The sequence below is a fragment of the Tenrec ecaudatus genome, chromosome 1, assembly GCF_050624435.1.
Source record: "Tenrec ecaudatus isolate mTenEca1 chromosome 1, mTenEca1.hap1, whole genome shotgun sequence".
NCBI classification, from domain to species: domain Eukaryota; kingdom Metazoa; phylum Chordata; class Mammalia; order Afrosoricida; family Tenrecidae; genus Tenrec; species Tenrec ecaudatus.
In genome coordinates, this window is record NC_134530.1 from 2,962,733 (window position 1) to 2,982,515 (window position 19,783).

Consider the following 19,783-nt stretch of genomic DNA (forward strand, 5'->3'; position numbering starts at 1 on the left):
GACCTTGAACTTGGGGGGGAAACCACATGGAGAAAGGGTAGACAGGGACACCAGCTGAACTTGAAGGGGAACCATCTGGAGGAGGAGTGGACGGGGACGCAGGACACAGTCAGAATTCTGTTCCGGAACACCCATCCCCTCCAAAGAAACCAAACTCATTGCTATCACCTTGAGGCCACTCATAGGGACCCCACAGGACACAGCCCCACCCTCACCCACCCTATGTAACCACTATGCCACCAGGGCTCCCCGGACGAAACCCACCACGCCAAGGTCAGAGGGCCGTGTCCGGAAGGATTCGCTCAGGGACACACATACAAGAGTGCAGACCCACGGGAACTGGCCACGGACGCACCCTGACAGATGAGCTGAGAACTGGGGGCTCCCTAAGAATGTTGGTGACCCAATTCAGACAAGCAGAGGTGGATGGACAGACGGACGGAGGAGGTGTTGGGTGGGCGGGACACAGTGTGCCCCGGGGAGTCCTGGGTGCCAGAAGTCAATGGGGAGCCCCTCGTTTATACACACGCGGCTGTTGTTGCAGGTGTCAACCCACTCAGGGGCCCTGACCCAAGCTGTGGCGTCCTCAGTGCCCTCACACACGTGTGAAAGTTGGACAATGGATCAGGAAGACTGAAGAAGAACTCATGCGTTAGAATGACGGCGGTGGGCGGACGGGTGGCATGAAGGCAGGTCACCAGCCACCTGCCCACTCGCACCTGTGGGTCTCACTGCGGGGACCCGCCACAGCCCCTTGGATGCAAACACAGCCTCGCACGCAGCCCCACCTTCTGACCCAGATTGCAAGCCCAGCATCCAATGGGGGTAACGCTCAACTACTAATCTAATGGGGTGTCCGCGTGCCCCTCGGGGAAGCCGTGCTTGCCTGCCTGCATCCCTGAGACCCCAGCCCGGAAGCCCTCTGAGCATCACCGTTCTGTTCCAGCGGGTTCCCTGCGAGTCAGCACGGCCTCGGCCACAAGGGGGCGCTCTTTGTGAGCCTCGGCCACAGGGGGGCGCTTTGTGTGCCCTGGGCTTTAAATACCGCCCTTTCACTAGGGGGCGCTGTGCCGGGAGGCTGGAGGCGATGTCACTGGGGTTGCCCACCCAAGCGGGGTCGTCCATGGTGGGTGGGTCTCAGCACAGCGTCCAGGCTAAGATGAGGACCAAAGGCCTGGCGCTCCGCACCGCGCCTCCAGGGCGCCTACTGGATTGTACGGTACGGAAATGATATGCCAATACAACTGTTCAGAGGGAGGGGGGATAAAGAGCGAGCACGATTGAGTGACCCGGATGTGATCCCGAGAGACCGGAAGTGAGCCCTTGCTGTCAGAAAAATGGCGTCTACGGCCGTGCGGCACACAGAGTGTCCATAAGCCTTCGATCTGTTAAGGAACAAAAACTGCAGAATCTACGACGCCCAATAAAACAAGGTGTGCTTCCCCACCCCGGGGTGGGAGGCGCTGTCAAGAGACTGGACTGTCGCTCGGAGCCGACAGGGACGTGGACAAGCAGGGAGCACAACCTGGATCTTCCTTCCCTGAGGACCCAGGGTCCAGCCAGCCAGGGCCACGTGCCCCTCTTGCTGGCGATGCAGGGCCCGGCCCTTCCCGTGGCCGGAGACAGGCGCACAATCACAAACGTCCAGAAACCAACGGACCCGAGGCTGGGAGCACGCTGCCCTGACGACACCCAACTTTCCACCTCCACCCTGGGCTCCGCAGCGCTGGCCGAGTCCCCGGCGAGCCCTGAACAGAGAACATCCCAGCACCAACCTGCTCTGGAGCTCAGCCGGTTATTCAGCGAAGTCCCGTCCAGCGCTGAGGCGTCACTTCCTGTAAGGCAAACGGAGAGCCCAGGCTTAGTGGTCACCAAGGTCAGCGTCCAAGGAGGCTGGTTATCAGATGACAAAGCCACTGGGGGTGCTAAACGGAGGCACCATACAGCGGACACAGCCTGCGTGTCCCTCTGCAGCCGATGGCGAAACACATGGTGACCCAGCCACACCATGGACGGTGACACCCTGTCATGGAGTTGATTTCCACTCATGGCCCCCACCAAGCCCCCCCAAAACCCCAAACCAAACTCACTGCGGTGGAATCCATTCTGACTCACAGCAACCCTATAGGACAGAATTGTACCTGTGGTTTTCCGAGACTAACTCTTTACAGAGGTAGGAAGCCTCTTTCTCTGGCGGAGAGGCTGATGGTTTCAAACCGCTGACCTTGTGGTTAGGAGTTCAACTCGTAACCCACTAAGCCATCAGGGCTCTGACTCACAGGGACTCTAGATACGGCTTTCAGGGCTGTAAATCTTGCCAGGAACAGTCTCATGTGTTTCCCAATGAGCAGCTAGTGGGTTTGAACTGCGACTTTGGGGGTTAGCAGGCCAGTGCCTAACCCATTCACTGACACCGAGTCGATTCTGACTCATAGCGACCCCACAGAAGAGGGTAGAACTGCCTCGGTGGGTTTCCGGGGTTCTTAAGTCTCCACCGGAGCAGAAAGCCTTGTCTTTCTCCCAGCGAGACTAGTACTCTGCCATACAAAGGGGAGTGAAGTCCTCACACACGACAGGACAGAGGGGCCAGGAACACAGGGTGCCCAGCGAACCAGGCCTGGCAAGCAGGCCCGACGCTGTCCGATCCTGCTTATGGAAAACTTCTCAAAACGCTCACTGCCATCAAATCTGAACTGGAGGAGTGCGGTCAGAGCGCTCCCTGGAGGCCACTGTGGCGAGAGTGTCTCACATGCTTTGGACACGTTGTCAGGGGAGACCAGTCCTTGGAGAAGGACATCACGCTTGGTCGAGTGGAGGGGTAGGGAATAAGAGGAAGACCTGTGACGAGATGGATGGACACAGCGGCGGCAGCAGTGGACTCAAACATAAAACCAACTGTGAGGACGGCATAGGACTGGGCGGTGTTCCCTTCCGCTGGGCCAAACTGGTCGGTCTCAGTGCATCAGAACCGACCAGATAGCACTGGGCAGCAACAACCCTTCCCAGAAAACCCTGCACTCCATCGACACCATGTCGGAACGGCAGTCTGGCCATCTGCGGGGGCCATGGATTGTGTCCCTTTTCTCAACGCTCCTTGAGTTTGGGGAAATCTGTCAGTAATCACCGCCGTGGCTGTAGACTGGAGCACATCGGACATGCTTAAGGCAAGAACGCATGGATTGTTTTTAAAAGCCTGATGGCAAAAAGCGAAGAGAGCTGGTGGCATGGTGGTTATGGGTTGGTCTGCTAACTGCAAGGTCAGCAGTTTGAAACCACCGGCTGCTCCTCAGGAGAAAGACGAGGCTGTGTGCTCCAGTAAAGAGTTAACAGTCTTGGAAACCCACAGGGGCAGTTCTATGTCCTACACCAGGGAGTTTGGGGTGTTTATTTTGGAGGGAGAGGGTTGTTGGGAAAAAACAGTGGGTGAGGATGGGGGGGCCAGGGCAGCGGACAATTTGTGATGAGGGTGGAGTGCTGAACTCCCGTGTTACCAGAAGGTGGCGCCGGTGCCACACGCAAGCAGGAAGTGTTGCTTGGCATCTCCCTGCAGGGAGGTCATAGGATCAGGTGGACTGCTGGGGGGGGAGGGAGGGAAGAGGGGCCCCAGATGGCATGGCCAGGGCACCCCAGACATCGGGGATGGCGTGGAAGGGCTGGAGGAGCAGCGTGCCAGGGAGCTGGAGGGCTAGATTCCTCGCCTGGACCTTGTTGAAGAATATAATCTTCCCCATGTTTATGACAGCACTCACAGAGCAAACCTCCAAACTACTGCCATTGGCCATCTGTCCCGACTCACAGCGACCCTGAAGGACAGAGCCCAGTTGCCCCTGTGGGTCTCCACAGCTATAAATCTTTAAAGCCTCTTTCTGCCCCCAGAAGGGCCAGCAGGTTTGAAAGGCTGACCTGTGGTCAGTAACCCAACACACGACGGGGGTTCTTGACCATCACACACGATGCAAAAATAGGACCCAGAGGCCTGGGCGCCCATCACACAGCAAACGGGGGCATCTCTGATGAGGCTGGCAGAGAATCAAGACGGGAGGGAAACGAGTCCCCCACTCCTTACAGTCCACCCGCCCGGAGTCCCTGGCAGTGTTCGTGGTTAACAAACTGGGGAGCTGGAAGGTCGGCGGTTCTAGTCCAGGAACCTGGCGGCTCCCAGGCTTTGGGGAAGAGATGACCGGTCATCTCTCCTTGAGAAAGCAGCCCCTGAAAACCCCACGAGGCCCGGTTCCTCCTCTGACCCAGCCCCAGGGTGTCCAGGGAGTCACATCAACCAGATGGCACACTACAGACCATGACACAGCCTGTGTCGGGTGGCTTTTCATACTTCAGAACAGCACACAACCAACAAACTCACTGCCATCAAGTAGCTGCTGACTCCCAGCTACACCACGGGGCAGGGGTAAACCTCCTGTGGGCTTCCGAGACGGTAATAGCTGGCAGTCCCTCCCCACGTCCCACTGCCCTGATCCCGGTCGCCATGGACCCACTTTCTGTCTCTAGAGACAAGAGAATGTGGATGTCTGATCTGAGGACATGGGACACCTGGCTGTGGGGCTCATTTCACTGACCACATTTCCAGGGCTCTACCCCGCCCCCAGTGGGCATCAGAGCCTGGCCCTGTCCCCTCATGTGCATGGATCACGCTGTGTTTGTCATGCCTGCGCGTGCACACGCACACACACACACACACACACACACACTCACTGCCTTCGAGTTGAGACCCACTCATAAGGACCCACCCAGAGCAGTTTGACCCAGAGCAGGGCGGAGCTGCCCGTGAGTCCTGAGACTGTAACCTGATGGGAGTAGAGCACCTCATCTCTCTCTGGAGGAGCAGTTGGTGGTTTCGAACTGCCGACCTTGCCGTGAACAGCCCCAGGTGTCCCCCACTGGGCCTCCTGTTTGGGCAACAAGCAAGGGGCTGTTAATGACATCTCTGTATTTAGGTTTAAGATGAAAAGCCCTTTAAGATGCCCTCTTACTCTCTGGGCATGGTGGCGCAGGGGTCGCTCTTTGGGATGCAACCCACAAGGTCAGCAGTTCAAACACAACAGCTGCTCCTCGGGAGGAAGAGGAGGCTTTCTGCTGGCGCACACAGTCCCAGTCTCAGAAGCCCACAAGGGCAGTTCTACCCTGTCCTGTAGGGTTGCCACGAGCCAGAATCAGCTCAACGGCAGTGAGCGTGGTTTGATTTTCTTACTCTCTACCTAAGGTGCCATCCCTGGGGGCACACCGTTAAGCACTTGGCTGCGAACCAAAAGGCTGATAGCTTGAACTCACTCGAAGGACTAGTCCCCGGAGAAGGCCATCGTGCTTGGCAAAGTGGAGGGGCAGCGAGAGAGGGGAAGAAGGCCTTCGGTGAGACGGACGGACACAGTGTGTGTGAGGCTGGGTAGATTAGAGGAACAAATCCACAGCAACTTATGTGTGTATAAGAGAGAGTTTTACACGAAGGGTAATGGTCCATGAAGAAAGCATCCCAACCCAGTCCAGTCCAAGTCCATATGCCCAACATTAGCCCATATGTCTGACACCGATCTACAAAGTCCTCCTCAGCTCACAAAACACACGCAATGACAACGAATGCAGGACGATCACAGGCCAGTGGGTAGAACGTCTTTCAATCTAGTGGTGATGTAAGCATCTCAGCGCTGGCAGGGGTCTCCACGCGCTGCTCCAGCACCCAGGGCTGCACCGGGGTAGGTCCATGCAACTTCTCCTCAGGGATGTCTCGCAGGAAGTGAACCTTGCCAGCTGAGGCAGAGAACTGGCTAAGGCAGCCTCAACTGGTCCGACCATCACAGAGCAAGGCACAAGAAAGGCAAGGCTTGCCAAGCCATTTACATCTCTCTCCGCCATCCAATTAAACTGCCCTTCAGTTAATCCCACATGTGTTCACTGGCCAGGTTGGCACAGAAGCCTATCACACCGTGGCTGCAACCGCGGGCTCAGACAGAACGATTGTGAGGATGGGTTTCCTCTTGTCGCTCACCGGGTCATTAAGAGTCAGGCCAACTCGATGGCATGGGGCAAGGACAACCACACGCCCAACGTCAAACTCTGTCTCTTTCACCCCAGACAACGGTCGTCCCCATGACCCTCGGGCTTGGCTTTGAACAGTGAGGGGTCAGAAGCTGGCTGGCTGGGCAGCATCCAGCACCAGGCCACCTGAGTGGCACATGAACCTGCAGATGGCAGGGTTGAGACCCGGCAAAGGCGGGTTGTTGCCACACCAGCCGGGCGCCAGGCTGTCTGTCCCCAATGGCCAGAAAATGCTGGCCTTTCACTTTCCCACCAGGGTGACCCCAGCTCTGGGAAGGAGCTGTGGAGGGAGGACAAAGCGGCAGCAGTTACTCGAGGAGCAAGTTCAGCGGGTTAGGTGAGAGGCAGGGTGGAGACAGGAAACAGAGGATGGAAGGAGGAATTGTGTCAGGACGTGAATGAATCGCTGGATGTAAAACTCATGATCTTGTCCGTGAACCTTCACCAGGTCACAATAAAGGTTATAAATAAAATTAAACTGAAAAGCTGCTGAGCTCAGGCTGGAAGTCAGGAAGCCCCTCCCAGGGGCCCGTAGCATCCATTCCCCTCTATCTCCAGGGGCCGCAGGCCTGGGGACGCACGCCCCAAAGGACAAGGGCTAACAAGAAACCCCAACCAGGTCTGGGGAGTGGGTGGGCAAGGACGCCCACTGCCCAGAGGGCTAACAGGAACGAGCCAGCCCATGCCCTCTGGCAGCAAGTCAGGGCCTCGGAAGATAAAAGTCACACCAGTCAACTCATAAAGTCGCGGCCCTCCTGGGCACTGCCAACAGCCTGTGCAGCTCGCCCTGGGCCAGCGGTGTGACTGCAGAATTCAGAGAGGCCCCCCCTAGCCCCAGGCACTGCTGATGGGGTGGAGGGGGGGAAAGGTCCTTAAGGGGTGGGGTTCCTGAGCCCTGTGGCTACCCATTGAGCTGTGATCCTCATAGTTGCCAGTTTGAAATCACCAGCAGCTCTACAGGAGAGAGACAGGTTTCTACTCCCACAAACAGTCACAGTCTCAGAAACCCACAGGGGGCGCTGTGAGTCTCACTGACTCCACGGTGAGGGACCAGCAGGGGGCGCTGTGAGTCACAGAGATTCCATGGTGGAGTTGAACGCCCGATGCTGCGGTTAACGGCCCAATGCTTAGCTCGCTGCGCCACCACAGGCGGAGCTCAACTCTGGGGTCCCCGCGACGGCGGGTCAGATTAGAGTCCATGACAGCACGCTTGCTTTAGTTTGAGGGGCGAGCAGCCACTGGGAACCACAGAATCGACTCGGGTCCCCTCCCCCACGCACTGTGGGCTGGGCGTCTCTGGGGACCGTGGGGTGTTGGGCAGCACCCCAAGTCTCCACGCTCTCGGTGTGGCCAGCAGCACCCCACAGCTGCCCGAGCCCGGGCCACCAGCCCCAGCCTGACACCCCGCCGGCGCCTGCGTGCAATTGTGCAAATCCGGACCCCAGACGCAGGCTCGGGGGCGGGCCCGTCCCGGGGGACCCCTGTGCGTGGGGGGGTGACGCTCTCGTCGCCATGGAGAGGAAGCGCTGCATTTGAGACGCAAGGCACGGCGGTGGGGGCGGAGGGGGCGAGGAACAATGAGCGGGACAGATTTAAACCTGTCACGTCTTCTCTGTCACACGCCCCCCCCCACCCCTTCCCCACGCTCCCCGCCAAGCCCTGCTCTCCAGCGCCAGGGCCAGGGCTTCCAGAACTTTCCATACATCGCAGCTGGCACTGGCAACCGCGGACGTGGACACGGGCCTCCTCTGGAGAGGGGGCCGTCCTGGGCACAGCAAGGTATAAAGAAGCACCCGGCTCCCCATTCACTGGATGCCAGCAGCACCCCCAGGTTGTGACCGCCCCACAAATGTCCCCAGAGCTTGCCAAGTATCTCCTGGGGGGTGGGACCACCTCAGGTGAGGACCCTTGGATTGACCCCAGAGACTATGGTCCCATGATCACCTGTGACCTCCTAAGGCCCTAAGACGCTGGCCACACTGAAATCCACACACTGAGTGGGGAGGGGGAGGGGGCAAGAGCACAGGCTGGAGGGTCCCCCTAGGTGACACACCCCCACACCCCCAAAACAAGCCAAATGACTGCTATTGAGACCTTGCCGACCCACAGTGCCCCGGTAGGGCAGGGCAGAACTGGCCCTGGGCATCCCTGGGCCTTCCCAAGACTGTAACTCTTCATGGGAATCGAATCCCCCATCTTGTTCTCAAGGCTGGGCTGGTGGTTTCGAACTGCTGACCTTGAAGTGAGCAGCCCAACGTGTGATCACTCTGCCACCAGGGCTCCTGATCGCGACCCTGTCTTAAACAAACAAACAACACTGCCATCAAGCCGGGGCTGACTCGCAGTGACCCTACAGGGCAGAGTAGACTGCCTTTGTGGGTTTCTGAGATGGTGACTCTTTACGGGAGTAGAAAGTCTAGTCTTCCTCCCTCAGAGTGGGCTGGGGGGGGGGGTTGAACTGCTACACGAGTGGTTAGCAGCCCTATGTACAACCGTACGTCACCAGGACTCCAGTCCCGTCTAACCTGACGGGCGTTGATTCTAGGGTCGGGTGAGGTCGGGAGCAACTAAGTAATTAATGAACGCGTTTCCTCACCTTCGAGACGTGGATTTTGCTTCTCTGGAGTGGGGGCTGTGCTGGGCACTGTGGGGTGCTGGGCAGTGTCTCTGGCCTCCACCCCGTCAATGCCGGCAGGACCCTCCTCCCTAGTCACAGCACCCACAGATGTCCCCAGACCCAAACTTCTGTTTGGTTCACCGGACTCGGTCACCTGCGGATCTGGTGCCCTGTTGGAGGGACCCACGTGACAGGAACTGAAGCTGCAGGCCCCAGAGGACCCGAGTCAGCCAGCAACCACGGGGGACAGCAGCAGCTCCCTCCCTGGCCAGACCTGCCGACATGGCGGCCCCTCGCAGGGCTCCTGCGTGTGGTGTCTTGTCACATAGCACGGCTGACTAACAGGACAGGAGACGCTTGAAGAAGTCACTTCTTCACTGAGCTGGCTCCCTTGCCGGGAGACAGTCTTCGCGGCATTACGTTGCCTTCCCCCAGCCCCTGCCCCCATTGTCTGTGCCTGTTCTCTTTTCAGAACTCAGAAGCGATCCATTTTTGCAGCCCACCCTACAAAGGAAGACCCAGGAGGAGCCGATCTATTTGAATTGGGATGCTGGAGAAGACCGTGAGGAGCGGGGAGTGTTAAAGGGCAAACCCATCTGTCTTGGAAGAAGTGGTCCTGAGAGGCAAGCTCACCAAAGACCGGGTGCTGTGGACATGTGATCAGAGAGACCAGCCCCTGGAGGAGGACCTCGTGCTGAGGAAAGCAGCAGGGCAGGGAAAAGGAGGAAGACCCTCGAAGAGACGGACGGATGGACGGACGGACGGACACACCAGCTGCAGCCCTGGGCTCAAACACAGGCGCAGCGGTGCGGATGGTGCAGACCGGGCAGTGTCGCGTTCGGCTGTGCGCGGGGTTGCTAAGGGCTGGAACGCACGCAAAGACACCGAACAACGAACTACTCTGGTACGCCCCGTTCACCCAGCAAAACCCCAAACCCCCTAACCCAACCGTTCTCAACCTGTGGGTCGCGACCCCTGTGGGGGGCGGCAAACAACCCTTTCACAATGGTCGCCCGATTCCTAACAAGAGCAAAATGACAGTGATGAAGTAGCAGCGAAAATAATTTTATGGTTGGGGGGGGTGTCACCACCACATGAGGAACTGTATGAAGGGGTCGCGGCATGAGGAAGGTGGAGAACCGCTGACCTAACCCCAAGCTGGCGGGCAGACCTGGGAGCCCCAAGTTGGTGTCAAGGGGACCTCTCAGAAGTGAATCATCAGGCCTCTCTTCCGAGGCTCCTAGGGGTGGCTTCCAGCCAGAAACCCCCATTTCCAAACGGAGTGTGGGGGGACAAGTACACCGGCTGGATGGTCAGCATCTGTCTTGGAACACGATTCTGTAAGCGTACAGAGCTTTTCTGTAAGAGGCCCAACAGCACATGTTCTTTGGCACTGTGGACTCCCTTATGGCTTCTTCTTCTTCATTTTTTCTAACTCAAACAACCCTGGAAAAACCGCACAAACTAAACCGCAGCCAGAGCTAGCCTGAGACGGAAAAACGAGCTGGTGTCCCGCTACCGCTGCCAACCTCTCTGACCGGGATTCACAAGAAAAGGTCCTGGTAGAGGGGGAGAGAAAAAACGTACAGAGACAAATTCAATGGCATCAAAAAGGCCAGGCTTGCTGGTACCTCAGACTCCCTTCAAGCCCGGACCTGAACCGCCGCCCCCCCGCCACACACACACACACACACACACACACACACACACACACACACACACACACACACACACACACACACACACACACACCCGGCCGGGGATCACCAACAGGCCCTTGGAGTGAAATTGCATCGAGAGTAACATGCTTCTCGGAACCATCCACCATTCCAGATCAAAGGACGGTGTTTTCCCAGGGGTGCAGCTCTGAGCCAAAGGGGGGGGCATGGAGAAGGGGAGACTGGGAACGGGAAACCCAGGGGGGATGTGGGCAGAGGGCTGTCATCTCAAGGGGACGGGAGCCAACATCGCAACAGAACGTGTGAGAACTGAATGGGAAACGGCTGTACTCTGCGACTTCCTCAAGAGCAAGCGCCGGAGAAGGTTGCCCGGACATGCAAACGCCATTCTGAGCTGCTGGGCGTAAAGAAGCAGGCCAGCTGGGCCCCCGGGCCGTGGCTGGCCAGGCGGTGGACGCAGAAGCAGGACGAGACGGTGACCACGCCGAGGCCAGCCCTGGAGCCTGCTGCGCTCGGCAAGCCAGCTCCCCCATGCCCTCCCTCTGCGCCAGGGTCCCACTCACGGTGGGGGCAGAAAGAGCAACTTCAAACTCAGGCCATCGCGTCGACGCTGACTCAGTGACCCTAAAGGGCAGGGCAGAGCTGCCCACGGCTGTCCGTCTTCACCGGAGCGGGCAGCCCCGTCTTTCTCCCTCAGAGGGACTGGAGAGCTGGGGCGGCTAGATCGGTGTGAGCAGCCCACCTGTGGCCTACCCACTGGGCCACGAGCCAAACCAAAACCTCACTGCCACCAGACTCCGTTCCGACTCACAGCGACCCGAGAGGGCGGGGCAGAACTGCTCCTGGGGGCTTGCAGACCTGCCGACCTTTCTGGAGCAGACGGCCCCACGACGCTCCCGTGCAGTGGATGGTGGTTTGAATCGGTGACTCGTTGAGGTGAGCAAACCGACAGCAGCACCAGGGCGCCAAGGGTGATGAATCTACTTGGACCCAGATGGCTCCTGGAGGTGATAGCTAGGGCTGACTCGATGGCAGTGAGCTTTGTGAGGGTCATTATACAGGTGTACATTACATGTCATAAAACCTCTGCCGGCCAGCCGATGCTAGTCACACAGACCCACAGGGCAGGGTGGAACCGCTCCTTGCGCGTTTCCAAGACCACGGCTCTTCACGGGAGTAGAAAGCCCCATCTTTCCATCGGAGGGGCTGGTGGTTTTAAACTGCCGACCCTGCAGGTGGTAGCCCCATGAGTGACCACTGTGTCACCTGGGCTTCTCCGTATCACAGTCACAGATCCATGACTTTACGACTTCACGACACATGTAAGTCACTCGAAGGGGCGCTATGAGACGGAACCGGTCCGGCCCCTGACGGCAAAGGTACTGGTTCTTCTCTGGTCTTCCTCATTCACTGTCCGCTTTTCCCTCACAGGTGAGGCGCCACCCAAGCCCAAACCCGCTGCCCGTGGCCCGTTCTGACTCGTAGGACACAAGGTTCCCAAGGCTGCCCATCCTCGCAGAAGCACAGTCACGTGTCCAACAGTGGACCTGCCATCTATTTGAGAAAAGGGCCAATTCAGGACACATGAGAACCCCTTTCCTCCGACATCACAACAGCGCCCGGGAAAGGGTGGATAAACAAAACAAACTCCCTAGCACCCAGCTGATGCTGACCCACAGCAACCTATAGGGCACCCGGCACTGTCACTCTTCATGGGAGTACAGAGCCCCAGCTGTCTCCCAAGGAGCAGCTGGTGGTTTCGAACTGCTGACCTTGCGGTTAGCAGCCCCGTGAGTAACCACTACGTGACCAGGGCTCCTTGTTGCTGGGAGGTGTCCATCACAACCTCATGCACAACAGAGGAAAACACTGCCCCGTCCTGGGCCCTCCTCACCAAGGTGGGTTATGGTTGAGCCCCACATGAAGTGCTTCTCCAGGGACTGGACACTGATCCTGACTTCAGGGGCCTAGAGTGGACAGAGCAGAAGCAGGCCACCAGGCCTTTCTTCCAAGGCACGTCAGGGTAGATTCGAGCTGACACCCTTTCCGGGTACCTAGCCGTCTGTACCTCCCAGGGAGCCCTGGTGTAGTCTGTCCCGGGCCATGTTTGGGGTAGACTTCACACTGCAACAGCGGAGCCCTGGCAGCAAGGCGGTGGCTTGAGCTGCTCACCATAAGGTCAGCAGTTCAAAACCACCAGCCCCTCCAAGGGAGGAAGAGGCGACTTTTTACTCCCATGAAGTTATAGTCTCACTTCTCTTCCCGCCTTTGGAAAGCGGGGGCAGCGGGACACACACCTTGTGCCACCACTGCCGCTATGGCTGCAAGGCCTGCCATGGACCTAAGTGAAGTGGACCTGCGGCACACGTGGCCCCCTGCCAAGCGCGAGAGAAAGTTTAACCGCAGCGCCCAGGCTAAAAGATGAGCTAGCACCAGTACCGGTTCAAGGGAGACACCTGAAAATTGTGTGTGGCAGATCCAGGCATGGGTTCTGTGAAAGAACAACACCTCAACCCCAGGGGGCAGCTGCTGCAGCATCTGGGTCACTGGCAGTTACATCATCTGGTGTCAATTTGAGAGGATGAAGAGTGAAGGGGTGGAGTTTAGCTTGATGACCTCATTGGAGGGGCTAAGGAGATAAATAGCTCGCTGGAGGCGGGACACTCGCGCTCTCCCTGGGAGACATCCCTGTGAAGAAGACGCATGGAGCTGTGGTTACGCTAGTGCCCTGCAAGTGCCCTGAGCTGGAGCAGCCACGTGGAGACCCACGCCAGCACTGAGACGCTTACGCCACTGGATCCACAAGACTTCCCACCCACGGGCCTGTGATCTTCCTGCATTCGGCGTCATTGCCTGTGTTTCAGGAGTCTGAAGAGGACTTTGTAGATTGGTTTCGGGTATATGGGCTAATAGCGGACTTAAGGACTTGATCTGGACTGGGCTGTTTTCTCAATGTTCAATTGCTCTTGTATATAAACCTCTTCTCATACACATCTGCGTGTCTCTATGAGTTTGTTTCTCTAGTCCACCCAGACTAAACACAGTCAGCAGCTTAAGGACTTCAACACTGAGTTTGTGCAGTAAACGTCCTCGCATTAAAAATGTACCTGGTGCTTTTAAAAATAAAAAAGAGTGACAGTCTCGGGAAACCACAGGGGGCAGCGCTACCCTGACCTGGAGGGTCGCTGTGAGTCAGAACCGACTCATGGCCGTGAGCTTGGATTGTGCATTGACTCGGTGACGACCGCCGGTGATTCATCTGAAATCCACACCAGCGTTCTCGTCCTGAATCGTCATCTGCTGCATCTGACCATCCGATTTCTGCATCCTGAGGCCTTGGGACCATCATGGATTTAAAAGCAAAGGGGACCAGGGGAGTGGGGAGAGGAGGCATGGCAGATGGCCCACCCCCATGAAAACAGGTTAGACACAGCAGAGTGAGGCCTCACACAGACTGCTCCCCGGAGGTGTCCTTTCGGGAAGGGGAGGGTCAAATGGAGCTGTGCCGGTGGGCACCCTGCGCGTGGCGCTCTCCCAAAGTCTCACCGGGAGGCCACTTTAGGTGCTTCACCAGGGACAACAGAAGGGGGTGCTCCGTGCCCTGCGCCCTCCCCACCATCGCTGGGGAGTCTGAGCTCAGCCACACCACCGTGACCCCCACCTAAGACCCAGGACTGGAGGGAGGCCCATTAAAACCTGCGACAGGCAGATGACACAGCCCTGCTGGCTGACAGGGAGGAGGACTGGAAGCCCTTGCTGATGAAGATCAGGGACGGCAGCCTTCAGTGTGGAGGACGACTCATCGTAAGGAAGGCCCAAATCCTCACCACTGGACCAACAGGCAACGTGGTGATCAATGGAGGGAAGGCTGAAGCTACCAGGGGGGCTTGTCTTGCTTGGCTTCACAATCAATGCTCAGGGAAGCCGCCATTGAGAGACCCAACAGCACAGTGCACTGGGCCGATGTGCTGCACGAGACCGCGTTAGAGTGCGGAAAAGCAAGGACATTGCCTTGAGGACTGAGGTGCGCCTGACCCCAGCCAGGGGACTTGGGAAGTTGGACAGTGAATAAGGAAGGAAGGACAGAGAAGAGTGACTGCCTTTGAATGACTGTGCTGGTGAAAAAGATGGACGGCATCACAGTCTGCCAAGAGGCCAAACATCCGTCTCGGAAGAAGTCCAGCCAGAGCGCTCCTTAGAGGCAAGGACGGAGAGACTTGGTCTCACCTACTTTGGACACGTTGTCAGGAGAGACCAGTCCCCGGAGAAGGGCGTCGTGCTAGGTGAAGCGGAGGGGCAGCGACAAAGAGAAAGACGTCCAGCGAGATGGATGGACGCAGTGGCTGCAGCAATGGGCTCGGGCATAAGAACAATTGAGAGGCGGCGCAGGGCCGGGCGGTGTTTCGTTCTGGTGAACACGGGGTGGCTATGAGCCGAACTGACTCAATAGCACCTGACAAGAAGAACCACTGCCAGCAGTTCAATTCCATCGTGGTTCCGGCGACGTTGACACGGCACCTGACACTTCCATTCACACAGTTCCCACACAGCCTGCGCAGTGACGTCACAGGCTGCGTGCTTCCCGACCTGCGCCTGCGAACACTCCCCTGATTTCCAATCTGGTTGTTGCGTTTGCCTTCATCTAGTCTCCCCGCCCCATCTTCTTCTCGTCTTTGTTTGAAATCATCAACCTAAACCAAGCCCAATGCCATCGGGGTCACGTCTGACTCCCAGCGACCCTGTGGGACGGTCTCTCGGTCAGGCAACCTTTACGGGAGCAGAAAGCCTCATTCTCCTCCCCTGGAGCAGCCGGTGGGCTCCAACCACCGACTTAGTGGTCGGCAGCAGAGCTCCGAACGCACCAAGTATTGCTTTGTTTTGTTTTAAAGGAGGCGGGCGGGGATCCTGGGGCGGAAGTGGAGTCACTTCGACATGTCAGGGAATTGGAGCCCCCGACAAGAAGCGCACTGCGCTCTGTGTAGACTGAGTGGGAGGTAACTTGCTTTGTAAACATTCGCCTACACCGGGATGATGAACGGCTCGAGTAAACAAACAAATGTGGCAAAGCTGTGAGCTCGGTTGGCTGGCTGGGTGCACCATGCCCTCCCAATCTCCTGGGTGGGAACGGACTCCATCCCACCCTGAGGTCCCAGGAGAGGGACCGGCCAATGCGCACCACACACATGGGTGCCTGTTCCTCAATGTCTACTCCGGCCAGGGCCAAGCGCTAATACGGTGGGGGTGGGTAGCTTTCGCAAAGTTGGTGCAAAAAATGAGCTAAAAGACAATGAGGGCTTTCCATGTGCTTTCTGAAGCCCCTCAAGGTCTGAAGGAGACCCGGTGGAGGAGGGGTTTACGGGCTGGACGGCTTAACCTCAGGGTCCGCAGTTCAAACCCACCAGCCAGCTCCAGGGGAAAAGATGAGGCTTTCTACTCCCTCCTCTCAAGAGTTCTTCTCGGACACCCTGTCCTGCAGGGTCACTCTGCAGTCGGAATAGGCTCGATGGCTGTGTTGGGGTTGGTTGGGTTGGACGTCCAGCGTCCCACAATGCTTTGTTTCTTTCTGTTTTTAAGGGAAAGCACCTCTGCTTTGTTCAGTCGCCCCCTCCTGATTGTACTGGGGACATGTGATGGGGGGGACCAGCCCCTGAAGAAGGACATGGTGCTTGGGGCAGCAGAGGACCAGTGAGTGAAGAGGAAGAAGGGAGCCCCCCGCCCCCCACCTCAGGGAGAGGGAGGGACACAGTGGCTGCAACAATGGGCTCAGACACGTGGTGGAGACGGGGCAGAGTCGGGCGGTGTCCTATATGTTGAACTTCAGGTCACTGTCCGTCGGAACCGACTCCAAGGAACCTAACAACCACTGGATGCCCGGCATCCAGAACGCACGATGTCCTCTCTCCACGAAAGTCCTGTGGGACAGTGAGCGCCTCCCACCTGCCTTGCTGTCAGTGCCATCGGCCAGCTGGTCCATGCAGACCCACTCTCAGCCACTCACCGAGCATCAGACTCGACCCAATGGCCCCGGGGATGTGGGACCTGCCGGTCGGGGAGGCTGGGTCAGGGGCAGGAGGAACTCTCTGTACTGTCTCCCCATTTTTCTGTGAATCTAAAACTGTTCTGATAAAAAAATACATATACAATATAAAAAAATAAAAGTGAAGACGACAGGCAATTAGCTACTTCTGCTGGAAAGCGCTTTCAGATGTGATTGAGGGAACATGACGTTCCTGTGGCAGCGTCTAATAATGAGACGATTATATAAAACCTGGGAGAGAAAAGGCCTTAATAGAGGATATGTAAATGGGGCTGGCTCTGGTGAGGAGAACGAGGAGGGGGAGGACAGGCAGGTGGCAGAAGGGGGTTGGCTTGTGTGCCTGCAGCTCCGAGTCAGCCACGGCGGAGCCCCCATGGGGTGGGGGGGGAAGGAGGAGGGCTGCCAGAGAACCTTCCAGAACACAGAGGACGAGGTCACATGGTGAGGGCTGTGGCATCTGAACCGAGTCCCACAGTGCCTCTGGCCTGCAGCGGGCAGACGTGTGCCGGATGCCGTGTTCGGGGAAATAGGAGGGCAGCAGGAGCCCCGTGAAGGGTGGGCACTCAGGTGTTCTCCAGACAGCTAGCTGGGCGCTTTCCTGCTCTCTAAGAAGGTCTCTCCCGATTCCCTCATCACCGCCACACACCGATGACCTGGGAGCCGGAAGCTTTTCCCGGTGGCAGGGGTGGGGCTTCCTTGGCTCTGCAGGGTGTTGAGCTGCGTGCTGGGCCTCCACCCACCCCTAATCCTAAGAACCACAGATGTCCCCAGACACGCCCCGTGTCTGCTACGGACACAGTCACTCCTCGGTGAGGAGCGCTGAGTTAGGGGTCTACTGTGTCCCATGCTCGCCTGACCTCCCAGGATGCCACCCATGTTGACATCCACACACTGAGTGGAGAATAAAAAGGGGGGGTAAGACTACAGGGGCTGGGGGTGGTCCCTGGTTGACACTGCCTGACCCAGCAGGATTTTAGTCACATGGAAGAATTGAGTCCAACACACACACACACACACACCACCACCACCACCACCCCACACCACCCCAGGCTGGCCCTCTGGAAAAAAGAAAAACGTATGAAGTCTGGCCTCTAAGCACGTCATCCAAGACAGGCTTGTTTGTTCTGCTTGACAGTCTGCGGTACTGTCCGTGTTCGCACCAGCACCCCAGTCCAAACGCCAGCCTTCCTCCATCTCCCCTATTCCGCGCCTGGCTGTGGCCCGCGTACCCGGAGAGAGAAAACTCGCTGTCATTCCAGGGGGCGGCCCCGACTCTCCCTTCAGCGTCGCCCTGATCGTCAGCCGTCCCCCACCCAATGCACCCCCCACCCTGGATGACCTCACACACAACGAACAACTAAACGCCCCCAGCCCGGTCTGTGGAGTCTTCACGGCCCGCTGGGTATCCGCACACTGCACTTCACGGGGTCCCACTGGCTGAGTTTGGAAAGTTGATCGCAAGACTTTTCTTCCAAGTCTCGGCCGGGAAGCTCCAGGAGGCCTGTCCGGCCTCACGGCAACCGTCAGCCTCCACGGACAGACAGACAGATGGGAGGCGGCCGTGCGTGCGCTGCCCTGGCCGGGCATCCAAGCCAGGCCTCCCGGGTGGGCAGTGAGAGTGGGGGCTCTGGAGTCCCGCCTGGGCCTGCCTGGGCTTGGCCATGAACCCACCGACTCCCTAGGAGTGTGGGGTTCCGGTGGCTCGCGCTCCTCTCCCCTGGAGCGCACAGAGAGCGGAGCTGGAGCTGTGCTGGGGTGCCCTGGTTCTCGGTGCACGCTGGCGCATCTCCACGAGGTATGGTGGCCGCCATGCTGCCCCCGGCTTCCACACCACGCCTCCTGCCTCAGAGACACCTCGGCCACAGCTGCAGGGGTGGGGCGGGTGCAGGTTCCCAGCATGGCTGACCCTGGGCGGGCCCTTCTCAGGAGCAGGCAGCCTGTGCGCTGTGGGGTGTTGAGCGGCATCCTGGCCTCCACCCACTCCGTACCTGCAGCACCTCCTGAAATGGGACACCCACCATGTCCCAAATGTTGCCCAGTGTCCCTGGAGCGGGCACACCTCAGGGGAGGACCCCTGTGTTCGGGGATCCCAGTGAGAGCCCCCCCACCTCCAAGAGACTGTGATCATCTATCTGACCACCGATGGGTCTGGTTTGGGGGTTCTGGTCACCCAGGTTCTAACCACGGCATCCAAAGTCCACAGCAACCGGCCGCTCTGGGGGAGAAAGAGGGAGCTCTCCATTCCCAAAGTTCCCATCTCGGAAACCCGAAGGAGCAGTTCGACCCTGTCATCCACGGTCTCTAGGAGTCGAAGTCAAATCAAGAGGCCTGTCCTAGGAGTGGGGGGGTCCTAGGAGAGGGGCCTGTCCTCAGGGGCCCGAGAGGCTCTTGTCCTGAAGAGATGGAGAGAGACTGGGGGGAGCTAAGCAAGCCCTCCGGAGTAAAGAAGGGAGACTTTGCCCTCCTGCTCTCTGACCCCAATGGGTAGCCTGTTGACCCTGTGACCAGCCCCCACCCCCCTGTTACATCCCAGTGGGCTTTAGGAGCCCCTCGCAACCTCTACAAGAGATCAGTGTTCTGGGCAGAGAAGTCAGCTCCCCAGAGAAGCAGAGTGTCTAAATTGGTAAAAAGGCTGGAGGGTGGAGGCGTGTCTGGCCTCCGCCTCACAGGAACCAGCCCTTGGGATGACCTTGACTCGCTCCCTGTCCCTCTCCCTGGAGAAGTCAGGAGGCCTGACTTCCTGCCGCCATGCACCATATCAAGCCCCCACCCCCACGGGCCTGCTCAGGACCAAGGAGTCACAGCCAGCTGGGTCCTCCGGGCCAAACCCGTCAGCTGCCACAGTAAACTAGTGTGACTTCAAGGTAACTCTGGGTCACCTGCATTCCGGCAGGCTTTCCTGGCTCACAGCCACCTTCCTGTGGGCCCCGTGCTGGGAGGAGGTTCCTTGGGGCACAGTCACCAGCCAGGGCTGAGGGAGAGGGGGAGCTGGGCTCCAGCAGCCCTTCCCGGGGTCACTGGTTTGAGGACGGCCCCAAGGCAGACAGGTGACAAGACAGAGAGGGCCCGGGGTGACACCACCTGGCTCATCGGAAGGGGAGCTGCTCCGTCTCCACATGGGGACGAGGTCCAAGGATAGTACACTCTCCCAACTTTCTGAGGGAGGCTGGGAGACTGCTGGGTCAGGTCCCCTGACATTCAACACCTGGCACTCATTTGGAGCTTAAAAGCTTGGGGTTTTCCCTGGACCTGATGGTCAAGGTCACCACGGGCAATGTGAGGTCTAAGAGGTTATGACAGCAGGGAAGGGCACCCAGCCCCAAGGCACAGGTAAATGTCAGAGACACTGGTCCGCTCAAGACTGCCAAGGTCATACGTACTCAATCCGTGTGCTGAGAAATC

At 58.3% G+C, this 19,783-nt stretch overlaps 1 protein-coding gene across 1 annotated transcript in view; it reads right to left on the reverse strand.

The window, feature by feature from the left end:
* The window catches only part of GNG7 (G protein subunit gamma 7), a 127,938-nt gene that overhangs the window by 83,297 nt on the left and 24,858 nt on the right, over positions 1–19,783 (reverse strand). Inside the window, exon 2 of the mRNA XM_075535389.1 lies at positions 1,776–1,835. The gene's annotated coding sequence lies outside the window, so the exon portion shown is untranslated. The remainder of the gene's footprint in view (positions 1–1,775; positions 1,836–19,783) is intronic.